This window comes from Schistocerca serialis, chromosome 6, assembly GCF_023864345.2.
Source record: "Schistocerca serialis cubense isolate TAMUIC-IGC-003099 chromosome 6, iqSchSeri2.2, whole genome shotgun sequence".
NCBI lineage: Eukaryota > Metazoa > Arthropoda > Insecta > Orthoptera > Acrididae > Schistocerca > Schistocerca serialis.
The window spans coordinates 85,761,590-85,781,262 of NC_064643.1; the positions used below are offsets into that span (position 1 = coordinate 85,761,590).

A 19,673-nucleotide genomic window follows, 5' to 3' on the forward strand; every position below is an offset into this window, starting at 1 on the left:
CTTCTGCACAGTCGCTCTGCCTGAACAGCATTTCGTCCACCTACAACAGGGTACAGTACAGGTATGTAGAGTAGGGTAGAAAACAGACATATGAACTTAATAATCATAACGTTCGCTAACAGTACTTTCAACAAACAAGCAATCTCATAACGTATTTCCCGTCAACGTACATTCTCCATAGATCAGCAGCATTTCTACCATATCTTCATGTGTGTACATAATACTGTACAGTATAAGTTCCACAACACAACGTTTATTCACAATGTGTACTACCTCCGTGCCGTCACTAGATTACTCTGATGCACGACTACACTGGCAAGCGGTGTACTGCACGCCAAAGCAACAACAAATGGGATGCTCCTGGGGTGGTGGAGTACAAGAGTTTGCATGGGTCGCAAATCATAAACAAGGCGAAGTGGTAACTGTGGCAGTAGTGAGAACTACGTTGGACACTTGACTAGGTAGAGCCAAGCCCTGCGCGACAGGCACAATGGGTCATATAACGCATTAGATAGAACCTGACGGGTGTACACCGATCAGTACTGGTTCATATTGTGTACGTAGATACGTAAAACGTGCAAGAGGGAAACCATTATGTGCTTATGAGAGTTCATGGCAGCAGACCGTATTATTCGTTTCGGACCTCTTGATAAGTATGGAGGTGTGATTACAAATGTCAATCACATCGCGATTACGGGCAGCACGGGGTTCACGCCTGAGCCTCAGGACGTGCGCTAGCAGCGCATTTCGGGTGTTTCAAGCGTCAACTTCGCGTCTTAATATCTCGGGATGTAATGAGAATATTGCGATGCAATCAACGCCATTGTGTATGTGCTTTGTCATGCTATGGATTTCTGAAGAAAAAATATGGGAGGTCCATTTAAAAAAACATAAGTTTGTGTTAAAAAACACATATGCGTTCGTTTTAGAATGTTTCCAAATATGTACATTCATGGGACCCAGCTCTACATTGATACCGGTGAAAGTCGTTTTCCAATAGCTGTTATTGTTCCAGAGATATTTTGGGCGGACAAGATAGCTGGGACACCCTGTATACTAAGTAACCTGATCGTTGTTTGCCGGCCGCGGTGGTCTAGCGGTTCTAGGCGTTCAGTCCGGCACCGCGGGACTGCTACGGCCGCAGGTTTGAATCCTGCCTCGGGCATGGATGTGTGTGATGTCCTTAGGTTAGTTAGGTTTAGGAAGTTCTAAGTTCTAGGGGACTGATGACCACAAATGTTAAGTCCCATAGTGCTCAGAGCCATTTGAACCATTTTGATCGTTGTTTCCGTGGTGTTATCGTCTTGTTTGGCCCCTAAACGATGAACAGGTTCCAAATGCATGTCTCTGCATGAAAGTAGTTGTTCGAACCCTTCCTGAGTTATTTTTTGTGTATTTGCTTGGAATTCATGATGCAGGCCCCTGTGCCTCCCCCCCCCCCCCCCCTTCCTCCTGCCATCGAGGGTTAGGTCTCCAAACTAAAACCGTTTTTTATCCACTGGCATAATTTATTCAGACAGAATCAGCACAATACATCAAAGAAAGCCTTCCATTTGCAGATGCAACACTCTAACCAGCAACTGACCCAAGGGTAATTCACGGTTATGGTCCGAAATTAGCTGCTACTGTGGCATAGTCTGTGCTACATTTTTGATTTTGCGGCACCAGTTTATCTGGTAACACTGTTATATCAACAGGAGTAGTTGCAGTGTTGTGCCAGCATATCTGACCTCCTATTGACATCTTCACGTATCTCACTTCTCCTGAAGCTTCGATCACGAGATACCGAAGTAAATGAGTGTTTCTTGCATGGCGTAACATTCATTATTCCCTTCTTTCATAGCCACTCTCCATGTGCATCGATACCAAATAGGGATGTGAAAACTCTTGCGAGTGAGAGAATGACAATAATAATCGTAACAAGAACAAGCAAGTAATGAATGAGGTTTATTGCAATGCAGAACGAGAATAGCTGTAAAATAAAAATCTTTAAAAATAGGTTGATCGTTGAGCTGGCACAATGCAAATATCTTCTTAGCATTTTGTTACTGAATTTAGTTCTGGATGTTTGCAGAGAAAAAGGACAATTCGATTCGTCTCGCTAGTGTAATATAATGTGAACCAGCAACTTCCCCTTTCTTAGAACACGACTCAAGCTGGTCCCCAAGTAGTTACCAAGGTAATGCTGCTTTCTGCTCCCTGACATTGTTCTGATGACGGTTAATGTAGATAGTTCTGATTATGAAATACAAAACATATTGCAGATTAGTTTCTAGGATCGTAATATTAAATTTGCGTTGTAGATGGCACTTGAACGTGACGACTAACCAGATGACTCATCAATATAAAAAGACAATATTATGACAATTTAGCAGGATTACTGAACATGAATTCTGAAATTGGGTGACTGACCGCAAAGGTGCGAAACGTCGTCAAGATTATACGAAGTCCCAAGCACACTAATAATACGAAGATCGTCTTCGACAGCTCGCCACTTTCACATTGCTATCTTCACCCCACTCCAGACAGCCCTCGGTGGAGCTGCACTAAGTTGCCGATGTAATTGAAGGCCTCCAAACCGACAACAGACCACACAATGAAAAATACAAGAGAATTCTCTTGCAGCGTAAGCTTATTTTAACTAAACCTCAAATGATTGTCCTATTAAAAAAAAAGTAAAATGTTACACACTGTTGACGTCAAACGGACATTATCTACGTTCTGTCTTGTGTCCTACTCATCTATATTATCAGGTGTACTATCAAAACGATTAGATATCATGGATGCTGATGTAAAGCGCTGATACCAGATGGTGGGTTCACAACAATATTGATGCAAAAATATGACACAAGTTCGCAAAAGTGCAGTTGTGCATTTTCGTACGTTTTCACCTCCAGATCTACCATAGATAATGCATACTAACAAACTTGATCATTGTCCCTGTAATTTTTGCCCTCTTATTTCAGACCGAGTTGATGAACAAAGTAAAATTCGTGACTCTCATAGATGCTTCGAATCTGTTCAGTAATTTTATCAGTAATTTTGATGTGACTTAACGATTAGTGAGGTCTACGATCATGGCAACTCCTGCCAGTTTGCTAGGACACACTTACATGTGAGAGGTAGCAACTGATTTAAAACTTACCGAAAGGAATTGATAAGACATATCTTTTGCAGCAAACCTGGAACTGCTTTCGGAGGCAACTACCGTTTTATAAAGTCACTACTGTACAACTATGATGCCAAGGAATTCCTGCATAAACTCTCTCATTGCCATAATCGTGGCTGCAGTAGATAACTGATAACTCACAATGTGAAGGATGAGACAAGGGATAGATTCTGCATGAAATGACCTTGTACTCACAAAATATTACAAACTCAATAAAATATCATCAGAGGGAATATTCACAGTATTTCATACAGATGACAAGAAAATGTCAGGTGAATTTAGCAGGATAAATCAGTCCCACAGCTGCAAATCATTGTTATGCCAACAGGGTTGCCAAAGGATTCCTACAACATTGCAGTCTGGACCACGCTGACAGCAAGAAGAACGTGTTTTCGTAGCCTAAATATTTCATGATAGGATCCAGACATCCAATCTATCGCGAGAGAGTCTGCTCTCCAAATTTGAGATATGTCGTGTGGCCATGTGCCTACAATTTAGTAATAATCCTCTGACTGTTATTCCCATTTATGTGATTCGGATGACGAGAAAGCTCTACCATGGGTTATCTATATGTCTACTGAAAGCAAGCGACATAACATAATAGCAGGAAGCCTCTCATATATTTTCAGATAATGTTTCCTGAGCGTCAGATGTATATGATATTAGCATTCTTAGCCCATCAAAAAGGATTTCTTGTTATTGAATTTTACATACATTTTACTACTGAAGGCCTCAGGTTTCTTGCTTCTCACATACCAACAATGGCTACCACTGTCGCTGTCGCATGTCATAACCTAATTCCTTCAGTATCACCTGGTTTAACTTCGACTACAATTCGTTATCCTTAAACATATGCCTTTGCTTCAAAAAACTACAAGTATCATCTCTAGGTAATGTTCACTGCGGGACTACTCAAGAAGCTTTTCGAATAGAAGCGAAAATCGTTTAGCGGATGATAACTTTATTTCGTGGTACACCTCAGAACGAAAGAAACAATATAACAGTAAGAGCAGCAGGCTCATCATATCGAGCGTGGGCACCGTCAACACAGCGCCCTGAATTTGGCCATATTCCTCCGAATTTACTTCCTGATAGCCCAAAGGCGCTGTACTTCAAAAACATCAGCCTATTTGCACGGGAATTACTATCCACATGTAATTGCTAGAATATCTTGCTACGTCAGGTATCGGGTATCTGTTATCAGACGCTCGATCTGAGCTATTAACTTTTATTGAACCAATCTGCTGTGTTTAGGAAATTGATCCGAGCAACTGGATGAGTTTATTATTTTGGTATAATGTATGAAAACCCACTTTTCCCACTTATCTTATCCTAAACAGTCCACGATTGGGTTGAGAGCAAGGTAAATAGTATGCATTGTGGATAGAATGGGAGTGAATATTGAAACGAAATTATTAGAATCATGGGAAGGCAATGATGTATCGATATGCAGTGACATGAGAGTTTTCTGAGGTAAAGGTCTGTCTCTGACATTGGAGAGAAGGGGGCTAGGTTTGTTTGTATTCTTACGTTAAGCTCATTGTGTAGAAGAGCGAGGGCAGATTTCACTGTGTGCTGGGAAGAAGACAGCCAGGAGTTTCAAATGCTTGAAATTCTGGAGCCTTGATTGGCCAGGGTGCACACCACCCTCGCCGTAGGCAGGGAGAGAGCGGTAGCGTGGTAAGGGAAAGGCGCTTGCCTGGGGACGACTGAAGCACCCGGATGGACTGAGGAAGTGGCGGAGCAAAATGCTCTCCGCAAAGGGAAAGGAATGAGTTATTTAAGGCTCTAATGTTCCGCCTTACGTGGTAACATTCTCTTTCAGAGTATATTTAATTTAATATAACATTTTTGAGGGAACCAAATTGTTTATAGACAGGTAAAAGATAGGCAAATGTGAGAATACTATGTTGCGACCGCTAAGAATCACTTGAAAGTTAACGGAATTTGATATTTCGATTGAGTAATTCGGTGAACAGTAGAGTGTTAGAATTCAATTGTAAAGCAGGTACGACACAAATAGGATACATGTGACGAGCTATTATAGTCTAAAGACACCACATGGGGCTGATGAAGAAAATGATGAAGAGTGGATGACTGAGAGCTAGGAACCATTAGTTTATAAGTAGGAATGTGTTGATTTACCATAATTCTTTTTAGTAATGGTCAATTTAAATTGATGATTCTGGTTAGTTTGTTTCAAAATCTGATCTGGAAGTGTAGGAAAATATTATCTCGTGGCTTTAACTAATCAAGCTGCTAACAGAAATTCATGGTAGAAAGTAATGCTCTTAATTTTGATCTGGAAGAATTAGTTTTCAAAGAAGCCATTTGTAGCTTGTGTGTGTTTTAATTTGTAATTTGACGAGTTTCTGAAATTCTTGGATAAAGGCAAGGTTGCTAATTTAATATGAAAGAATAAGAAGTCACCTTTTGTGGAATGAGTCAGTAGAAATTTACGTGTGAAGCTGATTTTTAGTACAACGGGATTTGAAAGATGCGTGGGAATCACTGAGATAGCTTTCCTGAATTAAAAAAAGGGGAAACAGCGTAATAGTAATTCGTGTTGCCATGTTATCCACGCTATACACGAACTGTAAATACTGTGAAAAGTTCTGTGTGTGTTTTTATGTATCTTTTCAAAAATGGTTCAAATGGCTCTGAGCACTATGGGACTCAACTGCTGAGGTCATTAGTCCCCTAGAACTTAGAACTAGTTAAACCTAACTAACCTAAGGACATCACAAACATCCATGCCCGAGGCAGGATTCGAACCTGCGACCGTAGCGGTCTTGTGGCTCCAGACTGCAGCGCCTTTAACCGCACGGCCACTTCGGCCGGCTGTATCTTTTCGAGGGGAGGCTTTGGATGGTATATTATTTAATGGTGCCGACGTATAATTAGGAAATCAGTCTAGGTAACTTTTGGAGGGAATTTTTTCAGTTGAAATAACGTGCCGCGCACTAATATGAGGGGAACGTAAATTTCGGAATCGCGACCGCGTGAACTTTCCAGCCACGCAGGACTTAGTTAACATCGAGGCACGTCAATAAATGAGAGGTATGATTGAAGAAGTTAGAATTTTTCTAGTACTGGTCGGTTGGAGATACGATCATTGCTTTGCCCAATGGTAATAAGAGTGATAGTGTGTTGCTGTGACATTATGAATCATGCATTGTGGGCTATCCTCCATTCCTTCACGTGGGTGAGAAATCATAGCAAGTAAAATACACTCCTGGAAATTGAAATAAGAACACCGTGAATTCATTGTCCCAGGAAGGGGAAACTTTATTGACACATTCCTGGGGTCAGATACACCACATGATCACACTGACAGAACCACAGGCACATAGACACAGGCAACAGAGCATGCACAATGTCGGCACTAGTACAGTGTATATCCACCTTTCGCAGCAATGCAGGCTGCTATTCTCCCATGGAGACGATCGTAGAGATGCTGGATGTAGTCCTGTGGAACGGCTTGCCATGCCATTTCCACCTGGCGCCTCAGTTGGACCAGCGTTCGTGCTGGACGTGCAGACCGCGTGAGACGACGCTTCATCCAGTCCCAAACATGCTCAATGGGGGACAGATCCGGAGATCTTGCTGGCCAGGGTAGTTGACTTACACCTTCTAGAGCACGTTGGGTGGCACGGGATACATGCGGACGTGCATTGTCCTGTTGGAACAGCAAGTTCCCTTGCCGGTCTAGGAATGGTAGAACGATGGGTTCGATGACGGTTTGGATGTACCGTGCACTATTCAGTGTCCCCTCGACGATCACCAGTGGTGTACGGCCAGTGTAGGAGATCGCTCCCCACACCATGATGCCGGGTGTTGGCCCTGTGTGCCTCGGTCGTATGCAGTCCTGATTGTGGCGCTCACCTGCACGGCGCCAAACACGCATACGACCATCATTGGCACCAAGGCAGAAGCGACTCTCATCGCTGAAGACGACACGTCTCCATTCGTCCCTCCATTCACGCCTGTCGCGACACCACTGGAGGCGGGCTGCACGATGTTGGGGCGTGAGCGGAAGACGGCCAAACGGTGTGCGGGACCGTAGCCCAGCTTCATGGAGACGGTTGCGAATGGTCCTCGCCGATACCCCAGGAGCAACAGTGTCCCTAATTTGCTGGGAAGTGGCGGTGCGGTCCCCTACGGCACTGCGTAGGATCCTACGGTCTTGGCGTGCATCCGTGCGTCGCTGCGGTCCGGTCCCAGGTCGACGGGCACGTGCACCTTCCGCCGACCACTGGCGACAACATCGATGTACTGTGGAGACCTCACGCCCCACGTGTTGAGCAATTCGGCGGTACGTCCACCCGGCCTCCCGCATGCCCACTATACGCCCTCGCTCAAAGTCCGTCAACTGCACATACGGTTCACGTCCACGCTGTCGCGGCATGCTACCAGTGTTAAAGACGGCGATGGAGCTCCGTATGCCACGGCAAACTGGCTGACACTGACGGCGGCGGTGCACAAATGCTGCGCAGCTAGCGCCATTCGACGGCCAACACCGCGGTTCCTGGTGTGTCCGCTGTGCCGTGCGTGTGATCATTGCTTGTACAGCCCTCTCGCAGTGTCCGGAGCAAGTATGGTGGGTCTGACACACCGGTGTCAATGTGTTCTTTTTTCCATTTCCAGGAGTGTATCTTACTATGTGCTATTACAAGATCAGCTGTTAGGAAATTTTATCCTGTATGTTACTGGTAATACCGTTATTATGTTTTGAGAGCTGAAAGTAAGACAGAATGAAAAGAAATAGCTTACAGAACGGAGGAGTTATTATGCAGGCCCAGTTACGAGTCCTGTTACTTGCGTATTTTCTTTGAACACAGTCGGGTGATTAACAGTGTACCAAATTTGGGGTTAATACTACAAAATTAAACATTTATCCGTTGTGCGTACATTTGTTTATTCATTTCTTTGAGTACAGAATTTAATTAGTAGTTGTTACGAGTAAGAATCACGCAGTGGCACATTTAATGAGAATTCACATGGACCATTTAGCATTAGTAGGTTTCCGGAACACTTCAGGGCCTCGCAACTGGTTTAGCTTTTATTTTTCTTTCAGTACTCTACCCATCCTCCCTCGTTGTCTATGATTGCTCGAAGGCGTCAGGGAAATGATAAGGCTAAATTCATCGAGAGATTGTGATGAGCGTTTATCTCCCACCATGTATTCCCTATATTTTCCCACAGAGTTTCTGAATTTCGTTGACCCATGTGGTAAGGACCTCGTAACCTCCGCCCATATATTTCCGCCGGCCGATGTGTCCGAGCGGTTCTAGGCGCTTCAGTCTGGAACCGCGCGACCGCTACGGTCGCAGGTTCGAATCCTGCCTCGGGCATGGATGTTTCTCATGTCCTTAGGTTAGTTAGATTTAAATAGTTCTAAGTTCTAGGGGTTTGATGACATCAGATGTTAAGACCCATTGTGTTCAGAGCCATTTTTGAACCACATATTTTCAGTGGGGTTGAGGTTTGGTGATTTTGGCACGAAAGGAAGCAGTTTTATTCTCTGCTGACCTTGGAACCAGTTCTGGACGGCTCTGCTATTATGAATCGGGTTATGGTCCTGTAAAGAAATGATCATCCATTAACTTAGAAATTAAATACTTCTGACTAATACTATGAATTTCCATACCGTGAAAAAATTCGACAACTGCATTGGCTGTGTAGTCTAAGCTACAGGTTTATAAATTATTCGGAGGATTCCACATTGAAAAATCCGTTGTTGATAGCTTTTGACAAAAACCTTCATTGACAAGGGGAGGGTACTGGGACAGGGATCAGAATATAGTTTAAGGCGTCAGTTATAAGACGCAGGTAGGACTTCTTTCAGAATACGCCATCCTCCTATGCTTCGGTAATGATGAGGTGGGGTGTAAGTTGTTCAATACAGCGCAACAGTCAGTTGAACTGTTCGACTCTGTTGCATGGTTGTAAAGCTAATCTGCTTCGCTTATTCAAAACGATTGCTAGCCTTCACTATACAATTCTTTTTTCTATCTTTCCACTGACAAAGATCTATAGAAGAAAGAAATCTGTTTATAGCGAGATATTCTCTACGGACTTTACACGTGCTCGTTCGCTCAATGTGTTGCATTTACTGAAGGAGACCGTGGCCGCAGACGTCGCCTGTTCACGCTTCGTGTCAACGCGGCCCGCGCTCTGAGTAAACGCCTACAGTTGAGATAAACAGCTGATTTCATGAATGTTAGTGAAATAAGTCATCCCTTCATATTAGTGAGAACTAAATACCACTACGATTACATATCTTTATGCAATGCTCATTGCTCAAGAACAATTCGTGTATGCAGCGTTGCTGTTATGACTGAGATCATAAAATCTGTAAATCGTAACCCAATTAATATATTTGCATGCGCCTACGGAATATTAAACATGAAAACAATTTGTTTCTTTGTCATATAATTTCTAATCAAGGCAATTTTACAGCTATTCTCGTTCTGCATTGCAATAAACCTCATTCATTACTTTCTTGTTCTTGTTACGATTATTATTGTCATTCTCTCACTCGCAAGAGTTTTCACATCCCTATTTGGTATCGATGCACATGGAGAGTGGCTATGAAAGAAGGGAATAATGAATGCTACGCCATGCAGGAAACACTCATTTACTTCGGCATCTCGTGATCGAAGCTTCAGGAGAAGTGAGAATACGTGAAGATGTCGATAGGAGGTCAGATTTGCTGGCACAACTCTGCAACTACTCCTGTTGATTTAACAGTGTTACCAGATAAACTGGTCCTGCAAAATCAAAAATGTAGCGCAGAGTATGCCACAGCAGCAAAGAGCTTCTAATTTCGGACCATGACCGTGAATTACCCTTGGGTCAGCTGCTGGTTAGAGTGTTGCATCTATAAATGGAAGGCTTTGTTTGATGTATTGTGCTGATTCTGTCTGAATAAATTATGCCAGTGGACAAGAAACGGTTTTAGTTTGGTGACCTAACCCTCGATGTCAGGGGGGGGGGGGGGGAGGGGGAAGGCACAGGGGCCTGCATCATGAATTCCAAGCAAATACACAAAAAATAACTCAGGAAGGGTTCGAACAACTACTTTCATGCAGAGACATGCATTTGGAACCTGTTCGTCGTTTAGGGGCCAAACAAGAGGATAACACCACGGAAACAATGATCAGGCTACTTAGTATATAAGAGAGCATACACATTTCAAGGAGGAAACTTATGAAGACACAGACTTCCTCGTTGTCCATATGTGCGGCATATCTTTCGTGTTAACGAAAGTAATATCCCGGTTTACCTCTTCTTAAATCTCAAATGAAATGAATGCCACGTGGAATCGAATATCTGTTGATTGCTTCTCTTCTTGCTTCCGTCCATACTAACATATTTCTTCATTCTCTTGGTACACATGACATTCTATATGTATGCTGCAAAAGATTGCACGTGGATACATTCGACATCGAGGTGCAAAGTGTTTGGTATCTTACATTACATTCAATTAAAATAAGCTTTCGATGTATTTTTACTTCGTTTGTATTTTGAGATGATTATGAACCTTACGGAAAATTATCTCACATGCTTTATGCTGAATGAGAAACACTGAATCATCCGTTTTGCTTTCCCTGCGTTGTAATGGTATAATGTCGGCGTCAACAGCCTTCTTCCACGCCGGAAGCTGAAACTTAATTCATTCTGGATTAATGATAATTGAATGCCTCACAAGGCGACGTCAGAAACTATCAGGGGAGAACGCCGCATAAAAACCAAACGTGCGCGCGCGTCTCCCCTCTGAAGAACCGGATCGGACAATCACGATAAGCATTTCGCTAAAGAGCTGTTTCGTAAGAGAGCTGAGAATTGGCAGCGTCGTAGCAAGTATTTGTCAACACAGTGCGAGTGCATTTACTTCCGGGTGTAGCCCGGCATTATGTCGCTAAATTCACTTGGAATTCGTTTTTCACATCGAAGACTCATATGATGAGACACTTAGAAAGAATATTTAATTTCTGGACTCTAAGAACGGCATTTTTCGCATAAGTAACACCTGTTTGTGTGTTTAATGTTGCGTTTTGAGGCTCAGGCAATATCGCAAAGCCTATAGTCCGCCTGCTGTCGCCAGTGTGTCGTTAGCTCAGCGATTCCATTATGCGTAGCGATGCTGATGCTATATGAAATGGCAGTTCCGATCTCGGTGAAGGCCGCTGAACACAACGTTTTATTTTCCATTTTAACTAATGGAGTTGCAAACTGCTAAATCTGAAGAATGCCTTTACACATAAATCTTCTTGCAATTTCGACTTGGTAAATTATGTTAATATCATGGATGTCTGCATGCAAATGCCAAGGTGCTTCACTGTAAAATATTTTCTGAAAATATTCAAACCTACTGTCAGCGATTCGAATTTCAGCTTTGTTCGCCATATGGGTCTAATATGTCAGGAGGTTGTTTATGAAGTGAACATGTTGATAAATATAGTTCCTCTCTTATGAATTTTGCAATAGCATTTAACTGTAGACGTTTTCTGACGCCGGCGTTAGCAATTCCTTTCTATTCTATGAAACCTCAAAATCGATAACTTTTTCTGGTTTAAATCTGATGACTTTAACTATCACTTCCGATCAACGTTAAATACTTCATGAATCCATACCTGGAACTCCAAACGTGCAGTGTTTCTGCACTGCTACAGAGCATGCATTGCAAGGTATTCACACAGTTTATCGCATGGACTTACCGTAAAGAATGAAACAAGAACTATAATACACTTTCCACCACAGACGCTCACTCTGCCTTGACGAAAACATCCGAATATTCGCCAAAAGTTGCACAAATAATTGACTTTGAAAGGAAAAGAAAGAGGTATGAAGCATTTATAAATTCATCGAATGTAGTGAGGTGGTTTAATTTCGTCTAAGTCTATAAAATTAATTTCGGGCCATACTCAGCTCTTGCCGATAAATGTAATACAGTACCCATCTACTAATCAGGGCGTCAGTCTCTGTTGCTTTCGAGCGAGAATGGAAATCGTAGTAATCTTCTATGGAGCAACATTTAATTATAATAAAGCGTTTTAAATGATCAAAAGCGATGAGCGGTAGCAGGCGCTTTCGATAAAGAACGGGGGAGTGCAGCGCCGCTGCTGTCGCCACGGCCGCTGCCAGTAGCCAGCAAATGGATCCCGGAGCTTTGCCGCATGCGGCGTCCAGAGGAGGACACTCTGCGAGAAATCTGCCGCAAAATGGCTACTGGATAAAAGTTTGTTATCGGTGTGATAGAAAGTCAAATAGACTGAATCTGCATTACCATTACATTCACGTCTTCAGCATTCAGTTGGAAGAGGCTATAAAAATTTTTTGCGCCAGATAGTTTCGATCCACAGACATTGTAGACTGAAACAACGGACGGTACTGCTATACCACGGGGGTAAACAGCTGCATGGTGTCGCCATGGACGTCGGGAGTGAAGATGCGCATCATGCAGCCTACTGCGCACAGTTTGAGTCGTAACACGACGTCCTGTGGCTGCACGAAAAGCATTATTCAGCATGGTGGCGTTGCTGTCAGTGTTCCTCCGAGCCATAATCCGTAGGTTGCGTTCATCCGCTGCAGTAGTAGCCCTTGGGCGGCCTGAGCGAGGCATGTCATCGACAGTTCCTGTCTCTCTGTATCTCCTCCATGTCCGAACAACATCGCTCAGGTTCACTCCGAGACGCCTGGACACTTCCTTTCCTGGCACAAAGCAACAATGCGGACGCGATCGAACCGCAGTATTGACCGTCTAGGCATGGTTCAACTACAGACAACACGAGCCATATACCTCCTTCCTGGTGGAATGACTGGAACTGATCGGCTGTCGGATCCCCTCCGTCTAATAGGCGCCGCTCATGCATGATTGTTCATATCTTTGGGCGAGTTTAGTGACATCTCTCAACGGTCACAGGGACTGTGATCAATATCCACAGTGAACGTCTGTCTTCAGGAGTTCAGGGGACTGGGGTAATGCAAAACTTTTTTCGATGTGTGTATTATTCAGTACATTGTCGGATTTTATGTTATCAGCGCACAATACAACATGCGCTTTACGAAGTATCATTTGAAAAATACGTGTTTTTAACGCATTCGCGTCCAAACGTTATCGTCCACATAATTTTACAGCTGATGTACAGTCTTCACAAGAATTGTTCGAATACCCCATCGTCAAATCCAATGCACTGCATTTGTGCACTGTTTCGAGAACATATTGTGTCGCTGGTCTGAGTGCCTCTGCACATTCCCCGATAGGAACAAGCAGTTCATCTCGCGTATATACACTATGTGATCAAAAGTATCCGGACACCTCCCAAAACATACGTTTTTCGTATTTGGTGCATTGTGTTGACACCTACTGGCAGGTACTCCATATGACGTCAGTAGTCATCAGACGTTGTGAGAGAGCAGAATGGGGCGCTCCGCGGAACTCACGGACTTGGAACGTGGTCAGGTGATTGAGAGTCACTTGTGTCATACGTCCGTGCGCGAGGTTTCCACACTCCTAAACATCCCAAGGTCCACTGTTTCCGATATCATAGTTAAGTGGATACGTGAAGGGACACGTACAGCACAATACTGACAGGCCGACCTCATCTGTTGACTGACAGAGACCGTGGACAGTTGAAGAGAGTCGTAATGTGTAATAACAAGACATCTATACAGACCATCACATAGGAATTGTAAACTGCATCAGTATCCACTGCAAGTACTATGACGGATAGGCGGGAGGTGAGAAAACTTAGATTTGATGGTCGAGCGTCTGCTCATAAGCCACACATCACGCCGATAAATGCCAAACGACGCCTCGCTTGGTGCAAGGAGCGTAAACACTGGACGATCGAACAGTGGAAAATCGTTGTGTGGAGTGACGAATCACTGTGCACAATGTGGCGATCCTATCGCAGAGTGTGGATATGGCAAATCCCCAGTGAACATCATCTGCCAGCGTGTGTAGCCAGTAAAGTTCGGAGGCGGTGGTGTTATGGTGTGGTCGTGTTTTTCATGGAGGGGGCGTACACTCCTTGTTGTTTTGCGTGGTACTATCACAGCACAGGCCTACACTGATGTTTTAAGCACCTTCTCGCTTCCCATTGTCGAAGAGAAATTCGAGGATGCCGACTGCGTCTTTCAACAAGATCGAGCACCTGTTCATAGTGCACGGCCTGTGGAGGAGTGGTTACACGACAATAACATTCCTGTAATGGATTGACCTGCTCAGAGTCCTGACCTGAATCCTATAGAGCACCTCTGGGATGTTTTGGAACGCCGCCTTCGTGCCAAGCCTCACCGAATGACATCGATACCTCTCCTCAGCGCAGCACTCCCGGAAGAATGGGCTGCCATTCTCCAAAAATCCTTCCAGCACCTGGCTGAACGTATGTCTGCGAGAGTGGAAGCTGTTATCAAGGCTAAGGGTGGACAAAAACCATCTTGAATTTCAGCATTACCGATGGAGGGCGCCACGAACTTCTAAGTCATTTTCTATCAGGTGTCCGTATACTTTTGATCACATAGTGTACCTTAGACTTCGTCCAACCCCATAAACAAAAACTGAATGGCGCATAGTCTGTAGATCTTGGTGGCCAGTTAATTGCACTGCTTTTACCCGTCCAGTTATCAGGGTAAGTGCGCCTCTAACAAAAAACAAAAAGGAAAGTGTGTTCTATCTATTTGGAATAGGACATAAATGTCCGTATGAAGCTTTTTGCTTCAAATGCGCGCTCTTTTCACGTCCATGAACCCTGAACATTCCTCCTGGGACGTCCTGGTTATCACTAAGCTAGTACCCCGGGGCACGGAACACGGATACAGTTGCAGGCTGCCCATTTAACGGCTTAGAGGGACAAAAAAAGTTTGATTTTCAATATTTCGCGTAACTAGTGATCGAATTTAAAAATATAAAATGTTGACATAATGAGTCATTATGGGGTATAATCATATGTGAATGGTTCAACATAGCAATCATGTGTGAGTATTAGAGTATTACGTCTGGACTTCATTCATCCCTTATTTAAAAATGAGAGCACCTACTGACTTCAAGCGAACTTTACGCATAATTTCTAACTTTTACGAAACATTTTCTCTCTGGCTCCATCCACAAAACTGCGAAAGGAAAAGTTTATCGCTTGCTACATTTTTCGCTTTTCGTGCAGTGAAACTGCCGCATCGGGCGTGACGTTTTAATTTGTTTCTTTTTTACTACGAACTCTGTTCGCAATACTTTTTGCATACAGTACTCAAATATAACACTGAATATACCTATAAAATTTTGTCATTGCACGACAAAGATTCAGGAGATATGGCGTCACAAACTTTTGTTTGAAAAGGACCGTAAATTGTCCTGAATATAGTCATCCAGTGTTTGATAATGAGAGCACTTAGCGCCTTCAGACAGTCCTGAAACATAATTTCAAACCTTTTCAAAACTTTTCTCGCTTATGTGCGTAACGTCAAATATTTAACAGGCTAACTCATTTATAATCAGAACATGGGAGTTGTTTCTTTGAAGAGTCAGGGGTTTACTCGTGATCAGTAAATCGACAAGTCCGTGGGCTCTGAACAGAGCACCGGAAAAAAGGGCACCACACACACAACTGAGCCGGTCATTTCTAAAGGCCCTCGTAAACGATCAGACAGTTTGTAAAACTTCGCTATGTTTGCCAAGTATTTGAGCATGCCCATTGCTGTTTGGCGTGTCGGAGATGAATTTTGATTTACGAAAAATTTGACAACGTGCAGACGTTGTTTGTGTTAATGTTTCACCGCATAAGTTTAGTGAAAAACAGTTTTATTACAATTTATCTCAATGTATCGCGAGTTTCCACAACTATGGAAACTGCAGTCAAGGATATAAACAAGCAGCCCTGGTAATTAACAAAATGAGAGAGTTTTTACGTCGTTCTCAGCCATATATTACACAGGAGAAGGTTAAGAAGAAAATCAATCTTCTATGCACAATATACAACCGGGAGGTCAATTAAATAAAAAACAAAAATCAAAGTTCTCCGGTCCCTCAGCGGGCGATCTAGGGTATGTGTTCCCATGTTGCGTACGTTAATGAAGTGCCATTAAGTGCCAAGAAGAAGAGAATAAATTTTCACATATTTGAGTCTTATTTTTCAACGCGAGGACGAAGTCACTCAAAACAAGTTTTTGAAAGTTTCGCTGTCTATTCTTAGAAAGTTGATGTAATCATCATGTTCTAAGTGTAACACTTCCTTTAACAGATTTTCACGCGTATACTTCTCTTTAATCTCAAACCATTCCTGGACCAGCGTTCTTCTTCTTCCTTTTCTTTAAACGCAATGCCAAAGTCAGTGCTACGAATGTTTTTCCTGCGTTTGTAGCTATTCCCTCTAGTGCCAGAAGAACAGCATACACGAATAGAGTCTGCTCAAAAGTCAGGTTAAATCGACAAACTTTGTTGGTACGTGTAAAGGCTTGTTTGACAAATCCGAGGCTAGGTAATAGCGAATTTGACAAACAAGTTTGATCGTTTAGGGGGCCTTGCGCAGCTCAGCGGGTGAGAACAGCACCTGCTCTAATGAAAGGTGTGCAGTCGTCCAGTGCTGGTAACGACAATGCGTCTCTGCACATGGGCCACGTTATTTTGCACAAGTTCTAAGTAGACAGTTCTTTTTTTTCTAGCTTTTTCGTTTATACTAAAATCACCATTGCCAGGTAAGAATGAATGAGAACTTTAAATTGATGTTTCCTGTTTTTAGGTCAGAAGCTTGAGGTACTTTTAAAAGAGTTAGCACCAACTTTGGTTTTGTCCAGAGCCCAAATCTGAAAACAGAACTACGTGCATAAAGTTTCGCGCGTTCCCTCTAAAATACTGAAACTCAAATACCAGTTATCCCGTTTTTACAAAAACTATTAAACTTTAAAGATACACCATGAAACCGTGAATATTATAAACAAGGTTATTGTGGAATTGGTTCAAGGCAGCTCTTTCTGAGGCCAATAGGTTTAATGAGTTAATTAAACTACTGACTTCATTCGACACTACACTGAAAAACATCTTCTTTTGCAATGAAATGGTAAGTTCTATGGAAAAATAGTACAAAATTGACTTTGTTTGTAGCTTAATCATCTTCTCTGTCTGGTTAGCCTCGATAGCAGCACCTCCATCGAAATTCTTTGAAAAAGTATTCCAGACTATAATTGCAGTTTACACACTTTAACTGCACTTGTATGCTATACAAACATCTGTTTACAGCCAGTTAGATTCTTATATCCTTTAATCACGGTACAGATAAAGGAGTTAATGACCTATAATATTGTTCGAATGCTGTAACGTAATCATACCTTAATCAGTCAGAATTGTTCACATGAGGCGAGTAAATCATTAACACAGTCACTGTGCAAGTGACTCATTACACTGTCCTCCCAAGCAGACAATGATATCAGAATGAGTAAAGTATGCACAGTAAGTATCGGTTTTGAAAACAATCTCGTTCATGACCTACCTCCATTCCTGATAACCATTTTTAAAGTATAACACCGCCCATGATAACAATTACATATCCAGAGACCAATTAATCATTTAAAATAGTCACTAAAATATTTAATCTCCCAGATGCGAAATTTAGGTAAAACGTGGTACATTTTCTGTCTTTTAATCTGTACCAAATTGACTGCGGTACATTTCCCCATATGAACACGCACCGATGTAGGTCCATTCAGAACTCATTGCAGACTGAACTCCAGCTGAAGTAACATGGATTCCATCTTGCTACTTATATAAGTTTTATTTTTTGCCAGTTTTTCACAAGTTAACAATTAAAAATTCACATTTCTGAGTAAGTTAACAGAGAATGCGTATTCTTTTAAAGATGAACTTTGAGATACAGTAATAATTTCTGTAGAGTTACAATGTCTAGTTTGCCTAAATATGGAACTCTATTTTAGTAATACTGTCTTACCTACTGATGTTAATTGCTTCGAAATTAATTGAGCCCATGTGCTACTAGGGTATCTTTGGTACTGGTTACTTGAATATTTTATGTATTTATATAGATTTTTGGCTTACTTTATCACGAAGTTATTAACTGTGCATATGTTTACATATGAACAATAATGACAAAACTTGAAATTAATGTTGTTTTGTAATTAACACGATTTTTAGGCAAACCAACTAGTTCGATACACTTCTGGTAATCGAAACAATGTGTAACAGGTAACAAAGTTAAGTTGAATAGTGTCAATATTTCATATTTCTAGGTGCTGGGCACATGTTATACACCGATGAGCCAATACATTATCACCACCTGTTCAATAGCTTGTCTGTTTTTGGAACGAAATACGTCACTGATTCTGCGTATCAAGGATCCGACAGTTGTTTGGTAGGTTTGCGGAGGTTTCTGGTTTTAGATGCGTACGCACAGGTCATGTAATTTTGTCGCCGAGGCATCAACGTGAGTTCACTATAATGCTCCTCAATCCACTGTAGTAAGTTTCTGGTGCCGAGACACGGACAATTACGCTGCTGAAAGATGACATCGCTGTTGGGGAAGACATTAAGCACGAAGGGACACAGGTGGTTCGCAGTTGTCTGCGTGTCTTTGTTTACTACCACAGATCCCATGCAAGTGCAGGAGAATGTCTCCCATCGCATAATACTGCTCCCACCAGCCTTCGACCGTGAAGCACTGCACGTTTCGCCTCGATGACGGAGTTTATGGAGACGGCTATCGACCTTGTGTAGCACAGGTGTGATTCACCCGAAGAGCCGACAAGTTTCCATTGCTCGACGGTCGAATCCAGATGGTCCTGTGCCCATTGCAATCGTAACTGATGATGTCGTTGGGTCAACATGTGAAGACCTGGGGGTGGTCTGCTGCGGAGCGATATGTTCAACAATGTACAATGAACGGTGTGATACGAAACATTTGTGCGAGCAGCAGCACTGTGCTCTTTCGGCAGAGATGCCACTGATCACCATCTATCCTACTTTACAGAACAGACAGGCCTTCGAACGCCACGTTCTATGAAGAGTCGTGGACGTTGAACTATCTAGCTTCTAGTAGTAGTTTCACTGCCCTTCTACCTCTTTGCGTAGATGCTAACGACAGTAGCGCGTGATCATTCGACCAACTTAGCCGTTTTCAGGATACTGTTCACAGGCTCTGCGTAATAATAAACTGCCCTTTGTGAAAGTCGCTTATCTCAACGGATTTCCCCATCTGCAGCCCATATCTCAGCCAGGATTATCCCCCATCCGTGTTTGCTCCGCTTACATACCGGGTGACCAAAAAGTCAGTATAAATTTGAAAACTTGATACACCACAGAATAATGTAGATAGAGAAGTAAAAATTGACACATATGATTGGAATGACATGGGGTCTTATTAGAAGCAAAAAGAAACAAAAGTATTGCTAGACGCGTGAAAGATCTCTTGCGCGCGTCGTTTGGTGATGATCGTGTGCTCAGCCGCCACTTTCGTCATACTTGGCCTCCAAGGTCCCTAGGGATGCTGAAAGA

General features: G+C 42.7%; 1 protein-coding gene across 1 annotated transcript in view; it reads left to right on the forward strand.

The window, feature by feature from the left end:
• LOC126484095 (UDP-glycosyltransferase UGT5-like) overlaps positions 1 to 19,673 on the forward strand; it is a 181,023-nt gene that overhangs the window by 72,811 nt on the left and 88,539 nt on the right. The gene's annotated exons all lie outside the window — the stretch shown is intronic.